The following is a 15,619-nucleotide window of genomic DNA, read 5'->3' as shown; positions in this document are numbered from 1 at the left end:
ATAGCTGTCCCCTGAGAGACTCTACCCAGCATCTGACTGACACAGATGCAAATACCCACAGCTAAACACTGGGTGGAGGACAGGGACCCCTATGGAAGAGTTAGGGGAAAGATTAAAGGCTCTGAAGGAGATGGCAACTTCACAATAGAACCAGCAGTACCAATGAACTTGGACTCCTGGGAGCTCCCAGAGATGAGCCACCAACCAAAGAGCACACATGAATTAGTCAATTCATGAATTAATCAGCCCCGGCACACATGCAACAGAGGGCTGCCTTGTCTGGCCTCAGTGAGAGAGGATGCACCTAATCCTATAGAGATTTGATGCACCACAGTGTAGCTATACAGGGGGAGGCACCCTCTCAGAGGCAAAGAAGAGGGGGAATGGGGGAGAAACCCTGGGAGAGGGACATTTGGCATGTAAATATATATTTTTTTAAATATGACACCATGGCTAAAAGTGCACACTATAACCCTGGATACCTGGAATTTATATTTAGCCCTCTGTGTATCTCTGCTCAAACCATAGGAAGCTCAACACACTATATCTTGGTTTCCTGATTCTTAAAATGCAGCTTATAATAGCTCTTAGCCCACAGGGTGGTTGAAAGAATTGAGAAATCAACACATGTGAAAACATTCAGAAGAGACAAGTGCTAAATGAGTGTGAGCCAAGCATTCCACAGTGAAGCATTGTATTGAGTGTTCTCAATGGTCAAGGTCCAATCAGTCTTTCCAGATGCTTCTTATTCTTGCTTTTGAATACAGTTTGCTCTTCAGCCTGCCTCATCCACAGCAACTCTGACACATACGATACATTCCATACAAATGCTTGATAAGTGTTTGTCAAGGCACCAGTGAAGGAAAGGATGAAGGTAAATGTCTTCCATGTCTGCTTCCATCTCCACACCCTTCTTGGTTCATAAGGCACTTCAGGCTTTCGATCTCCTCAGTGGTCATATTGTCTTACGAATTTTTGTAGCATCAGCACAACTGACGTTTTTTTCCCCCCAGTTTTCTTCCCAGCTGAGCCCAGTTTGTCCCCTCCAAATTGCTCTTATCCAAATGTTACTAATATAAAGTATATGTCCCTCATCTTAAACTACCTTTGAATATTTTGTCAATATGACAAAGGATGAGAAACTGTGGGTTTTTATTTAGTTGTATTCTTGACACAGGCACATCGAATCATCTTTCAAATGCTTCAGACCTTGAGAACAATTCCATTCCTTTACCCTTAAGGGATTTAGTGTCCTTATGCTGCCGGAAGCTGAAATATAAAGAGAGCAAGAATAAAATGTCTCAACATTCTACCTTAAAACACACACACACACACACACACACACACTATAACTTCTCAAACTAATATTTATCAGGTCACTTAAGTAAACATTGCTAATTTTTGTCATTACTTAACTTTTTCAAACATGCCTTTTGCCTTTTATGTAACATTGGGTACACTAAAATATGACATGATCTGCAAAGAAACATATTAGTGCCTTTTAGATAGAATGAATTCAAATTCAATGTCTCATACAGTCTTACAGTTTATTTAATGTGTTTTAAATTTCCTTATACACGAAAGGGTTATGCAATATATCAAGTAGAATTTCTAAATATTTGAACTGAGAGCATTAGTGAAAGTTTGTAGTGCCTCAACTGTTACACATCATTTCAGATCACAACTTGAATTCTATTTGTATCCTCTTTATATTTTGATGTTCCATGTCCCCAGGGAGAAAGCATTCCAGTAATAAAAATGTGTTCAATGTTTTCTCTAACTCTTCTCTCCTAAATGAGATGACATGTGTTAGTGGTTTATTACATGAAGCAGATGCAAGGTCAGAAGGCACCAGCGCATGCGCAGTGCTCAAAAAGAGCACTCTAGCACCACAATGTTCATAGCAGCTCTATTTATAATAGCCAGAAGCTGGAAGGAACCCAGATGTCCTTCAGAAGATGAATGGATACAACAATTGTGGTACATTTACACAATGGAATACTACTCAGCCACCAGAAACAATGACTTGACCAAATTATTAAGAAAATGGCTGCATCTAGAGAATATTATCCTGAGTGAGATAACCCAGTCACAAAAGAACAGACATAATATGCAGTCACTGATAGTGGGATGCTAACCCCAGAGGCTTGCACTGCCCCAGAAACAACTCACAGACTGTATGAAGTCCAAGAAATAAAGAAAACAAAACAAAACAAAAAATCTCTATACAACAAGAAAACTTTGACTATTTCCATGTTACATTTTGTTTTACATGTACTTTATGCTCATTGTAACTATTAGGTTTTCAATGCATACTATCAAACCTTTAAAAAAATCAAGTACTGACTAAAAAATATATTCATACAGTTTTATGTAAAAATTATTTTAAAATCTGAAAAAAAGTACTGACAAAAATGTATTGTATAATTTTATGCAAACAATGCTTAAAATCTGTACATTTATCTTTGTTTTGTAAAATAAAGTTGTAAAAAAAATAAGAAAAAAAGAGCATTCTAGGCTTAACTCAACAAAATGGATATCATACCTCTTCTTACCTACTTTATCTACCTAATATTTCTTATACTGTAGTTCAGGAAAGTTAATATCCCTACACCAAGACTTAAAATTGTGACTTGCTCTATTTCCATAATTTCCATAATCATTTTATAATTTTAGTGTGTCTTGTTTCATTTTTGCTACTTTTTAAGCCAAGCAACAGGATGAAAATATTACTACTACCACCAGGAACAGGAGCGGTTTCCTTATGGAATAAATTTCTTGGGGAAAAGGATTTTGTCTTCTCTACTGCCTCTATAATTTTTCTCATCCTAAAACCAAAATTTAAATTACAAGGCAAGCCAACATTTTTTGCTACTTTCCAAACTATTAAATATTTGATCTTGCAGAGAGACTCTATTTGTTCAATGTGCTTTTTTTTTTTTTTTATTTAATGGTCTTTGGTTTGAAGAATTCTCCACTGTTGTTACAGTCATTTGTGAAGTTCTTGCCTATCACTCTCCAATAAAGGTGTGAAACAATTCTTCATAGTCACTTGGTTTATTAGCTAGTAGCATAGTCATGTTGTTTTTTTAAATAAGTTCAGTTTCCTCTAAATTTTAGTGAAGAATCTACCATCCAAAGGAAAATGAGAGGGTGTGGACAATTTCCTGGAAGCCAGCCTGGTCAGACTGGTTAGACAACAGCTTTGCCCAAGGGTAACAGAGTGTGAAGGTAAGAATGCATTAGAGTTCCCAGGACACAGCTCAAACTCAACCCCATAAACTCTGTGCATTTTTCAGTGGGCAGAATCTGTCATTTGAACTCAGTCAAAAACTCATACTCCAAGGTTTAGGACGACAGCTGTGCCAAGATTTAGATAAAAATCTAAGTAGTCTAATGGGTTAAAATTTAATGCCTTCTCCGTGTTTCTGGATTCCTGTGGAAGAGAGAAAGGAAAGATTATAGAAACCAGAGGGGTCAAGGATATCACAAAAATAACTGCCTACAGAATCAACTAAGCAGGGCTTATAGGACGCACAGAGATTGAACCAAAAATCAGGGAGTCTGTGTGGGTCTGACCTCGGTTATGTATTTAGTGATTGTGTAGCTTAGTGTTCTTGTGGACACATAATAGTGGGAGTGGGTCTGTCTCTGATTCTTTTGCCTACTTCTGGGACCCTTTTTCTCCTCCTGGGTTGCCTGGCCCAGTCTTAATATTTGGAGATGTGCCTAGCTTTATAGAAACTTGATATGCTATATTTGGTTAATATCTCTGGGAAGTCTGCTCTTTTATGAAGGCTAAAGGGAAGAGTGAATCTAGGGTATAGGGGAGATGGCACAGAGTGGAGAGGAGGGAGGAGAAACTTCAATTGAGATGCAATATATAAGAGAATAGATTTTAAATGCTTGATTTCCTCTTTATTATAAATTATCATTTTGTGCCCCAAATATGTATCAATAATTCCCTAAATTTTAGAATAAAAGAAACCCAACTTGTCAAAATGATCTTATCACAAATGATAGAAACAAAACAAAAAAAAAAAAAAAAAAAAAAAGGAAAACCCTGCAAACCAGAATGCTTAACTCATTACCAGCTACTCAGGGCAAGTACAAGACCACTCAGAGGCAACTGAGCTATTAATTCAATTCTTCAATTTCTAGGTGCCAGGCTCCCATCTCTTTCTAATACAGTCAATACTTGTGAGATGTCATCCATTTCTTTTCTGTAAATCTTTATGGAATAACAAAGTACTCCTCTGTTGAGACGCTCACAAATGTCTTTTTTTTATTTGACAGATGACTGGGGCTCTAGCACTCTCTGGAGCCATCTGGTATTTACCATGAAGTGTTCTCCCTAGCATGTCTTATGATTTCTTTTCAGATGGAGTGATAGCTTGTTTTGAGCTTGAAGGACAGCTCAAACAAGGATTCTGTGTCTTGAGGAGGCAAAATAACTACTATTAAATCTCTATAATGAAAAATACAGGTAAACTACTTTCTAACCAAATTGCTCCAGAGAAATCATAGGACTTTCAGTGTAGCCTGTTTCTTAGTCGATGAACCAAGAGTGTTTGGAATAATTTCAGAATGAGGATGGTCTAGAAGTCAGTGTTTATCCTAGTTTATAGACTTTTCTTCTTTCCAACTCTTTACCTCTTTCAAAATGAACAAAACAAACAGACAAAAACTTCCAGTAGGTCATGACAGTACACATATACAGTCTAATCTCATCATTTAGGAACTTTAGGTATAAGGATCACATCAAGTCTGCAGTCAGACTGGGCTTCATAGTGAATCCTGAAATTATACAGGATACACGGTTAAATTCTGTATCAAAACAACAATGACAAATTTCATTTATCCTCAGCATCCAACTTTTCTTCTATATATTGACACAGAGAGCTTGTGTTATTCATTCCCCAGATGTCATTGTTAAAAAGTTCCTCAGAAAGGAACCAAGACAATATAAACTCAAAGGCCTGTACATCTTTCAGAAGAGCAAGGTACAGGTCTACCCTTTGTTCTTGGAAAGCCTTTTGTTTTTCTTTCCCTACCCCTGGAACTGTGAATTGATTCAGGGAAACTTCTTGCTATATCAATGAAAATAAAGCTGTGTTGGGACCTCAAGTCATCTTGTCATCCCCAAGATGGCAGTGAAGGAGTCAAAAGTCTTAACTTTACAACACATTGCAAAGGTTGATGATATTATTATACAGCAAATCAAGAGTTTGTGTGGCACCAAATTTGGATGTTTAAAAAGAAAAATCTCCCTGTCCTTTCTAAGGAGATGAATGAAAAGAAGAGAAGGAAGGAAAAGGTGAAAGAATACAGAGATTAAAAAGACAGTGGGAAAAAAGAGAAAGGAAAGGAAGAACTGATCTCTCCAACAAGAGAAAAAGATTTTTATAAAAAAGACCAAATGTTAGCTATGTAATAGTACTCTTGAAAGGCAACACTCCAAGTCAGGGACATTTATACAATGGTATGTACAACGAACAAACTTTGTCACAAAACAATAAGGTGACACCATATGCTTTAAAATAATAAATGATACCCTTTGTGATGTATGATGTCCAATTTCCTCTGGGGTTTAACTATGTGCATTAAACTTGACTCTGCACAGAGAATAGAGTATTGCACACTCCGGACTATTGCAGTGGTGACACTGCTGTTGAAACCTTGCCAATTGACTTTTGAACACTCTCTAAACCAGTTCCTTGTTCATTAAATGAACTGTTCCCTCACAAAAGTCTATTATCTTGATTGTACCCACATGGGAAGGCCTCAGGGTTCAACGTCGGGTTTGTAAAGTTCTTGATGACAACATAAATTGCTACTAAGCAACAAACTCATTGAACTCCCATTTCAAATTGAGCAGCAAACCAAGCTTACTTGACTAAAAGCTGGGCCAAAAGGTTGAAGCAACATTCACAGAGTGATAATTATGAATAGCAATTTCCCTAGTAGGACTGGCTATGGATTCAATAGTTCCCTACTAGGAAGCCACTAATGTCCTAAACCAACAGAAGCTTAAATGGCCAAACACTAGGGACTGACATCCTTTCTTGAAAGGTGGAACTTTTAGTACTGAAACCCAGAAAGTCTAAGGAAAGCCAGAAGCCTTAGAAAACTTTGTCTGATCCTTCCTTGAATCTTGACTTGAACTTCCACTTTCTTCTTCAACTATCTGGCCATGTGACCCTCCTCTCAGCTGGACACAAAACAAGAGAGGAGTCTCATGTGGGATTATGTCTCTGGAATCAGGTACCATGTGTGGCACATAGAACAGTTTGCCAAATTGAATCACTCAAGCAACAAAGATGACCTGCTAAATATCAACTGAACAGGAATGGTGGTATCCTTGGGCAACAAGTATTTTCTGCAGAGTATGACCTCACTGGCATTATGAGTTGTGCTTAACTTCAACAGGAATATGTTTCCTTCAACTGTTTCATCTGTACTTGTGACTATATGAGTTTTAGAAGACATTTTCTATACTGGTTCAGGGCGCCACTTATGCTTCAGACTGATCTGAGTTAAAACAGCAAAGTACCCTAACTTCTCTAAATGCCACTATCCTTACCTGTACCCCTCCTGGTGCTCTAGAGAAAGACTAATGAGACACCTGTAAGTAGTCCACCTAGTTCTTAGATGGACAGTAATATATATATAGTTATTTTATTCAGAGTTTTCTTTCTAAACTCCAAGGGAGCAAAACTGAGAATAATTACAAAAGAGTATATATACTGAGTTCACAAAGGTTCTTTTTAAGCTCCAAAGCAACAAAGAATTTTTAATAATTTTTTTCCAAAAAAATGCACTCTGGGCCTATGTCTATAATGAATAAAATAGCATAAGCCAGATTGGTCATCATCGGAAAACCCACTGTATATGGCAATGAGGAAACTGTTTGTCTTCCCATCTTATTAATTAAATGTTCCATTACATGAGCCATTTACTCAATTTTCACTGAACTTTTCACAATCCAGAAAGTTACTGGACTTGATCCAGCTACTATAAACTTTTATTGCTCTCTCTGCTATTGCATAATGATTCCTAAGAGTTAACATTTTACTTTTCTTCTAAAATAGGAGACTTGCTTAAAGGAAGAAATTTCATTGTTAGTACTAATGATGCGAAATCCAGTGCCAAATTGTATTTGTAAGAAGTGATAAACTATCTATCTGAACAAAGTTTAAAGACATTTGTAGAGTCCAGGTTATTGATGTAGTATTACATTTTCTTTATCCCCTCTCCTTTCCCCTTATTTCTAATTATACCTTTAATGGTTGCATAGCCAAAGAATATATCTTTCTGTGGGGATGAAAACAAGAAACAGTGAGAAATTATATTTTTTAAGAATAAAGACTTAAAGTACTTTGCATTGTCATTTTTTCCAAAATGGTGGGTTTAATTCACAGTAAGAGATGCTGCCACAGCAGTTATTTCTGATATAATGCCTCCCTCAAAAAAAGGAATCAAATCATGTGAATGCACACACTAAAAACAATGGTGCTTATGTAAAATAAAAAGGCAGAAGAAAACCACCAAACACCAAATTTCAAGAATTCTGGAAATCCAGTGATAATGAATTCATTTTTTCATTCCTTCAAAGTAAAGTAATTAAGACATCAAATGATGTACTACAAACATAATAACAAGTATGTAGCCCTGGGGAACAAGGTAGCCCTGAGCCTACAACCCAAACAGAAGAAAGTCACCATATACACTAGTCATTGTATTTAAATGTATGTCAAAATTCCGTATTCACTAGGATTATATACAGTGAAATTATTCAAAATAGGTGGAGAGGTCATATAAAAGCTAGGATGTCTATTGATATCTTATGTTTATTAACTATATTCAGTCAAACCATTTAATAGTGGTTACATTTATGTAGAATACTAGCAAGTATCTATAAAATTTTACAGTAGCCAGAAGGTGGACAAGAAAACTGTACTTCTTAAAATGTTAGCACAAACACACACACACACACACACACACACACACACACACACACACACATAAAACCTGCAAGGAAGAAAATAACTTAGTTAATGGGGTCTCAGAGAGTCTATGGGACTGAGCCAGAATGACAGTAAGGGAGTTACTGAAGAGTCTCATACATTGTGTCTGGTGGGCTCCAGAACTCAGTCTTCCTCCTCTGGTTATCACACTGTCTACTTGAAGGTAAAGAAAATTGGTGGACTGGGAAAGACTTCACAACTACAGACCTGAGAGGAAAAGCAGCAGCTACCTGCCAAAGCAGGGCAACAAGCACGCAGTTATGCAAGTTCAGCATCAAGGAAATCTTCCGGAAATGCACATGTGCACGTGCATTTGCCTTTATTCTCCATCTTTTCCCTAAACAATCTTACACTCTTTTTGCAAGTCACAGTTCTGAAAGGCGGGATGCTACATTCCGTATCAAATCTCCACACAGCTGCACATTACACAGTTGGGCCTCAGAGCTTCTTGTTTTAAAAAGGCACAATAATATGAGAATCAAGTAAGTCTAACTATGACTTTGTTATTCCCAAGGGAAGGGAGAAAGGGCGCCATCTTTTTCTCTTTCCCTGGGGATTTTTAGTGACTGTCCAGTCTTGCCACTATGGTTTCTCTGGAACTTCCAACTATCTCCATCCCTATGGAAGGTCAACTTTGGGATTCTCTACTCTGAAATGGCATTCATACAGTTAAAGTTAGTTCTCTTCCTTTGCTGGGGAAGAAAAAGAAAGAATGCAATTGCCAGAACAGCTTCTCATTTTCAAGGGATAACAAAGAAAGTAAGTAGAGGATTGGCCTTTTAGTAGTGGAGATTTTTATACAAATGTCTTTACCTAATAATAATTACCCAGATTCCTGTAAACATATTTTACCCTGGAAGATGTGATATTGTAATGATGTTTTGAGTTCACCATCAAGGAAACTATTTCATATCTGTAAACAAAATAACTGAAGAGATCCCAGAAGGATGCTAAAATGCTGTGCTATGTAAAAGCCCAAATAATTTCACAATTTAATGCTTATTTGCTCTCGACTTAAAGAATTTCCATAGGAGTTTACATCAGATAATGCCTATTCACATAAAGAAGCTAATATCACAAAATGTCAATTTCCACTTACATGAAAGTATATTTTCTAATGTTTGTATGTGATTAGTAGATACTCCAGATTGAGAATAGCTGAATGTGCTTCTATATATAGCATCTCTTAGTAGATCAAACAGTATCAGAATTACATATTGACTATCAAACATATGCTGGCATCTACTCTTGTTGCAGGATATTTGATCACACTGTGAACTCCAAGACTGTGTCATTTACAAAAAACAAAAAACACAAACAAAAAACCTCTCCTTCTTTCTAGTTGTGGTATGGTACAATGTTGTAGCTTTAGTATACACATTTTTTATTAATCATTCCATTTGTTTACATCTCAAACAATATCTCACTTCCCTGTTACCCTTCCACAAAACTCCCATCCCACATCCACACTGTCCTCCCTACCCTTTTCCTCTATGAGGGTGCTCCCACACACACCCTCTCCTGCTCCAGCATCCCCTATGTTGGAACAAGAAACTTCCACAGGACCAAGGACCTCCCATCTGACTGGTGTCAGGCAAGGCCGTTCTCTGCTGCACACTTTTAATCCCAAACAATGAAAGTAAAGTTAGATTTTAGATCCATCCATGTTTAAAAGTGATGTATAGTTAGGGAGATTAGTAAGATTTGACAGAATAGGGTATCACATCAGAACAGAGAGAAAAGAGAGGTGACTTAAGAGAGAGCAGCACAGGGGAGAAAAGAGGCAGTTTTACCAGGAGAATTCTTCAGAGACTGGTTGAAGAACAAGCTAGACACAATGAACACAGAACAAAACAGAGAACGAGAAGAAGCCAAAAATTAAGGACATATTGCTGACCAAACACTCAGGCCATTTGTCATCTGGAACAGCAGAGATAAAGGGACTCAGGCCTGGTGAGACTGTGCTGCAAGTAGCCAGGGCACAGAGAGGGCTAGGCCTGGCAAGCAGAAAGAGCGGCCTCCGATTGGTTCAGAGGAGCAGGAACTCTGCCATAGAGACTCGGTTTTCACCCAAAAGTCCCTTACATGCAGACCAAACGTTCAGGCCATTTGCCACAGGGAACAGCAGAGATCCAGGGACACAGGCCAGCTGAGACTGCACTGTGAGTAGCCAGGACACAGAGAAGGTTAGGCCTAGCAGGCAGTAGGTACAGCCCTCTGGTTGGTCCAGGGGAGCAGGAACTCTGCCATAGAGACTCGGGTTCACCCTGAAGGCCTTGCGTGTGGACCAAGTGCTCAAGCCATTTGCCACCTAAAACAGCGGAGATCCAGGGACACAGGCCAGGTACACAGGAGAGACGGGAACCAATCACTGACAACAAGGCCAAGTATAATCACAGACAACAAGATGGCAAGAGGAAAGCATAAAATATACCCAATGGAAAACAAGACAACTTGGCAACACCAGAACCCAGGTATCCTATCACAGCAAACAGCTGAATGCCAAACACTCCAGAAAAAGAAGACTCAGACACAAAATCATACCTCAAGTTGATGATGGAAATCTTTAACAAAAACTGGAGGAAAAGTATAAAGAAATAGAAGCTTTTAGAAAGGAATCATGAAAAACACTCAAAGAAATGAAAGAACTAAAGGAAAACAGGACCAAAAAGATGAAAGAATTGAAGAAGGAATTTAAAATGGAAATGGAAACAATAAAGAAAACACTAAAAGAGACAACCCTGGAAGTAGAACACCTAAAAAAGAAATCAGGAATCACAGATGCAAGCATTTCCAACAGACTACAAGAGATGGAAGATAGAATCTCAGGGTATGAAGACAACATGGAAAACATGGACAAAACAGTCAGAGAAGATGCAAAAGCCAAAAATCTCCTAACTCAAAATGTCCATGAGATCCAGAAAAAAATGAGAAGACCAAACCTAAGGATAATAGGAATATAAGAGGGCGAAGAATAACAACTAATAGGCACAGTAAATATCTTCAACAAAATTGTAGAAGAAAACTTCCCTACCCTTAAGAATGAAATGACCATGAGCATAAAAAAGCCTACAGAACTCCAAATAGACTGGACCAGAAAAGAAATACCTCCCGACACATAATAGTCAAAACACCAAGTGCCCAAAGCAAAGAAAGAATACTAAAAGCAGTAAGGGAAAAGGGTCATATAACATATAAAGGCAGACCAATCAGAATTCACACCTGACTTCTCAACACAGACTATGAAAGCTAGAAGATCCTGGACAAACATTATGCAGACCCTAAAAGAACACAAGTGTCAACCCAAGCTGCTATACCCAGCAAAACTCTCAATCACCATAGATGGAGAGACCACGGTATTCCAGGACAAACCTAAATTTACACAATATTTGACCACAAACCCAGCACTGCAACAAATTATAGGTGGAAAACCCAATACAGTGAGGGGATCTACATCCTAGTAAAAACAAGGAAATACCTAAGCAAGAAAACCAAAAGAAGAAAGACACACAGGCACAATTCTACCTCTAAAAGCAAAAATAGCAGGAAACAGCAACCACCCTATTCCTTAATATCTGATAACATAAATGGACTCAATTCCCCAATAAAAAGATATAGGCTATCAGACTGGATACATAAACAAAACCCAGCATTTTGCTGCATACAGGAAACTCATCTCAGAGACAAAGACATACACTATCTCACAGTAAAAGGTAGGGAAAAAAACCTTCCAAGAAACAGCCCCAAGAAGCATGCTAAAGTGGCCAGTCTAATATTGAATAAAGTAGATTTTCAACCAAAAGTTATCAAACCAGATAAGGAAGGACACTTTTTACTCATTACAAGGGAAATCTGTCAGGAGAAACTATCAATCCATAACATATATGCTCCAAATACAAGAGTGCCCATATTCATAAAAGAAACCTTACTAAAGCTCAAAAAATACATTCCACCCCACACAATAATGGTGGGAGAACTCAACACCCCACTCTCATCAATGAACAGATCTTGGAAACAGAAACTGAAGAAGGACACAGTGAAACTAGCAGAGGTTATGAACCAAATAGTATTAATAGACATCTACAGAACATTTTATCCTAAAACAAAAGAATACACATTTTTCTCAGCACCTTGTGACACTTTCTCCAAAATCGACCATATAGTCGGTCACAGAACAAGCCTCAATAGATATAAGAAGATTGAAATACTCCCATGCATCCTATCAGATCACCATGGTCTAAGGCTGCTCTTTAACAACAACAAAGACAACAAATAGCCCATATACACATGGAAACTAAACAATGCTCTATTAAACGATAGCAGGGTCAAAGAAGAAATAAGGAAAGAAATAAAGGATTTTCTAGAATTCAATGAAAATCAAAACACAACATACCCAAACCTTGGGATGCAATGAAAGCAGTACTGAGAGGAAAACTCATATCTCTGAATGCTTCCAAAAAGAAAGTGGACAGAGTATACACAAGCAACTTGACAGCACAGTTGAAAGCTCTAGAACAAAAGGAAGCAGATACACACAAGAGGAGTAGACGGCAAGAAATAATCATACTCAGAGCAGAAATTGATCAAATAGAAACAAAAAGAACCATTCAAAGAATCAACAAAACCAAGAGCTGGTTCTTTGAGAAAATTAACAATATTGATAAACTCATAGCCAGACTAACTAGAGGGCAAAGAGAGAGTACCCAAATTACCCAAATTAACAAAATCAGAAAGGAAAGTGAAGACATAACAACTGAAACTGAGGAAATTCAAGAAATCATCAGATCCTACTACAAAAGCCTATACTCAACAAAGCTGGAAAATCTGGAAGAAATGGATGAATTCCTAGATAGATACCAGATACTAAAGTTAAACCAGGACCAGGTAAACCATTTAATAATCCCATAACACCTAAGAAATAGAAGCAGTCATCAAAAGCCTCCCAACCAAAAAAAGCCCAGGTCCAGAAGGGTTCAGTGCAGAATTCTATCAGACATTTATTTACAACCTAATACCAACACTCTCTAAACTATTCCACAAAATAGAGTCAGATGGAACACTACCTAACTCATTTTTCGAGGTCACAATTACCCTTGTTCCTAAACTACACAAAGACCCTACAAGGAAAGAGAACTTCAGACCAATCTCACTTATGAACATTGATGCAAAAATACTCAACATAATCCTTGCAAACCGAATCCAAGAACACATCAAAACGATCATTGACCATGATCAAGTAGGCTTCATTACTGGGATGCAGGGATGGATTAATATACAGAAATCCATCAACGTAATCCACCATATAAACAAACTCAAAGAAAAAAAACCACATGGTTTTCTCACTAGATGCTGAGAAAGCATTTGACAAAATTCAACACCACTTCATGTTAAAATCTTGGAAAAAACAAGAATCCAAGGCCCATATCTAGCATAATAAAAGCAATATTATTGACAACCTAGTTCCAATACTCTCCAAACTATACCACAAAATAGAGTCAGATGGAACACTACCTAACTCATTTTTCAAGGCCACAATAACCCTCATTCCTAAACAGCAAACCAATAGCCACTATCAAACTTAATCGTGAGAAACTTGAAGCAATCCCACTAAAATCAGTGACTGGACAAGGCTGCCCACTCTCCCCCTACCTATTCAACATAGTACTAGAAGTCTTGACAGGAGCAATTAGACAGCAAAAGGAAATCAAAGAGATACAAATTGGAAAGGAAGAAGTAAAAACATCACTGATTGCAGATGACATGATAGTGTACCTAAGTGACCCCAAAATTTAAAACAGAGAAATTCTACAGCTGATAAACAAGTTCAACAAAGTGGCTGAATATAAAATTAACTCAAACAAATCAGTAGCCTTCCTCTACTCAAAGGACAAACATGTGGAGAAAGGAATTAGGGAAAATATACCCTTCACAATAGTCACAAACAATATGAAATACCTTGGTGTGACTCTAACTAAGCAAGTGAAGGACCTGTGTGATAAGAACTTTAAATCTCTAAAGAAGGAAATTGAAGAGGATCTCAGAAAATGGAAAGATCTCCCATGCTCATGGATTGGAAGAATCAACTTTGTAAAATTGGCCATCTTACCAAAAGCAATCTACAGATTCAATGCATTCCCCATCAAAATTCCAACCCTTTTTTTATAAAGTTAGAAAGAGCAATGTGCAATGGGAGATGGGCAGCCTTGTCGAGTACCTGATTTTAGTGGGATTGCTTCAAGTTTCTCGCCATTAAGTTTGATGTTGGCTGTATATTGCTTTTATTATGTTTAAATATGGGCCTTGGATTCCTGTTCTTTCCAGGACTTTTAACATGAAGGGGTGTTGGATTTTGTCGAATGCTTTCTCAGCATATAGTGAGATGACCATGTGATTTTGGTCTTTAAGTTTGTTTATATGGTGGATTACATTGATGGATTTCCTTATGTTAAACCATCCCTGCATCCCAGGGATGAAGCCTACTTGGTCATGATGAATGATGGTTTTGATGTGTTCTTGGATTCGGTTTGCAAGGATTTTGTTGAGTATTTTTACATCAATGTTCATAAGTGAGATTGGTCTGAAGTTCTCTTTCCTTGTAGGGTCTTTCTGTGGCTTAGGTACGAGGGTTATTGTAGCCTCAAAAAATGAGTTGGGTAATATTCCATCTGATTCTATCTTTTGGAATAGTTTGGCGAATATTGGTGTTATATCCCCAATAAATGTCTGATAAAATTCTGCACTGAACCCATCTGGACCTAGGCTTTTTTTGGTTGGGAGGCTTTTGATGACTTCTTCTATTTCTTTAGGTGTTATAGGGTTATTTAGATGGTTTACTTGGTCCTGGTTAAACTTTGGGACCTTGTATCTGTCTAGGAATTCATCCATTTCCTCCAGATTTTCCAATTTTGTGGAGTATAAGTTTTTGTAGTAGGATCTGATGATTTCTTGAATTTCCTTAGTTTCAGTTGTTATGTCACCACTTTCCTTTCTGATTTTGTTAATTTGTATACTCTCTCTTTGCCCTTTAGTTAGTCTGGCTAGGGGTTTATCAATCTTGTTGATTTTCTCAAAGAACCAACTCTTTGTTTTGTTGATTTTTTCAATGGTTCTTTTTGTTTCTATTTGGTCTATTTCTGCCCTAATTTTGATTTTTTCTTGCCGTCTACTCTTTCTGGGTATATCTGCTTCCTTTTGTTCTAGGGCTTTTAGCTGTGCTGTCAGGTTGCTGATGTGAGCTCTCTCCAGCTTCTTTTTGGAAGCACTTAGGGCTATGAGTTTTCCTCTCAGTACTGCTTTCATTGCATCCCATAGGTTTGGGTATGTTGTGTTTTCGTTTTCGTTGAATTCTAGAAAGTCCTTAATTTCTTTCTTTATTTTTTCTATGGCCCTGCTATCGTTTATCAGAGGGTTGTTTAGTTACCATATGTATGTAGGCTTTTTGTTGTCTTTGTTGTTGTTAAAGACCAGCCGTAGACCATGGTGATCTGAGAGGATGCATGGGAGTATTTCAATCTTCTTATATCGATTGAGGCTCGCTCTGTGTCCAATTATGTGGTCAATCTTTGAGAAGGTGCCATGGGGTGCTGAGAAGT

The 15,619-nt window shown here is 37.6% G+C and overlaps 1 long non-coding RNA gene across 1 annotated transcript in view; it reads right to left on the bottom strand.

Moving 5' to 3' along the window:
• Window positions 1-677: 677 nt before the first annotated feature.
• Window positions 678-15,619, bottom strand: part of LOC308434863 — a 36,809-nt gene continuing 21,867 nt past the window's right edge. Inside the window, exon 2 of the long non-coding RNA XR_013975493.1 lies at window positions 678-1,269. This is a non-coding gene — a long non-coding RNA (uncharacterized lncRNA). The remainder of the gene's footprint in view (window positions 1,270-15,619) is intronic.

The sequence above is a fragment of the Micromys minutus genome (assembly GCF_963924665.1).
Source record: "Micromys minutus genome assembly, chromosome: 22".
Lineage (NCBI taxonomy): Eukaryota > Metazoa > Chordata > Mammalia > Rodentia > Muridae > Micromys > Micromys minutus.
This window is presented reverse-complemented; position numbering and strand designations above follow the sequence as displayed.